The 786-nt window shown below is 53.6% G+C and overlaps 1 protein-coding gene across 1 annotated transcript in view; it reads right to left on the bottom strand.

Annotated features, from left to right (window-relative positions):
• The window catches only part of Zdhhc9 (zinc finger DHHC-type palmitoyltransferase 9), a 35,374-nt gene extending 35,100 nt beyond the window's left edge, over positions 1 to 274 (bottom strand). Inside the window, exon 1 of the mRNA XM_031372763.1 lies at positions 1 to 274. This exon is cut by the window's left edge and continues 316 nt beyond it. The gene's annotated coding sequence lies outside the window, so the exon portion shown is untranslated.
• Positions 275 to 786: the final 512 nt, after the last annotated feature.

Raw genomic sequence — 786 nt, forward strand, 5'->3', positions numbered from 1 at the left:
GGGGCACTGAACTCGGCCAGCAACTGAGGGCAGAAAGTGCACTATCCCGGGGGATCTCGTCAGCAGCCAAAGGTGGTAGCGACTTCTCCCTGACAGGGAGGGTGCCTCCTCCTGACAAGGGGCCCCAATGGTCGGGGCCCTAAACCAGCTGTGGCAACCGCCCACCGCTGGCGGAATGGAACGCTCCTCGCGTCACCAGGTCGCTCCAGTAGTTGCTCGTCCTCCATTGGCTAAATGATCACAGTGCCTCCATCCCGCCCCCCAACGAGTACTACCATTGGCTCCTTCGAACGTCACTCCAGAATCCCTCCGCCCACTCCCCCACCCATCTCCTTGCTACAAGCCCACCTGCCAAGCTCCAGCCAGCTTCTCTCTGGGGTCTGAGCACCAGGACGTGAAGTGTTCTCTTCTATTAATATAGTTACGAAAAAGCGGAGGCGTAAGGTGGTGTGGACCGGACAGGGGAGGAGCCAAGAACAGCCTCCCCACAAACACACCGAGATGCTGAAGCAACACTAGCTCAAAAATCCGGACTCTAACCCTGAATTCTTTCTGCCCCTGGGCCTCCCAACTGCCTGTTACCTTAAAATCGACCAAGGTCTGTTCGTGGGCATCTTAATGCTACGTTCTCTGCCTCCTAAGTCCCATTCAGAAGCCTGGGACTCCCACGCAATCTCGAAGGCTTTCAGAACAGAAAAAAAGAATATGAAAAAAGGATAACTATATCTGAGAATGTCGTTTTGTGATACTGAAAACAAGTAATTGACATTAAGGAAGTTGGAGAAA

Source organism: Mastomys coucha, chromosome X (assembly GCF_008632895.1).
Source record: "Mastomys coucha isolate ucsf_1 chromosome X, UCSF_Mcou_1, whole genome shotgun sequence".
NCBI lineage: Eukaryota > Metazoa > Chordata > Mammalia > Rodentia > Muridae > Mastomys > Mastomys coucha.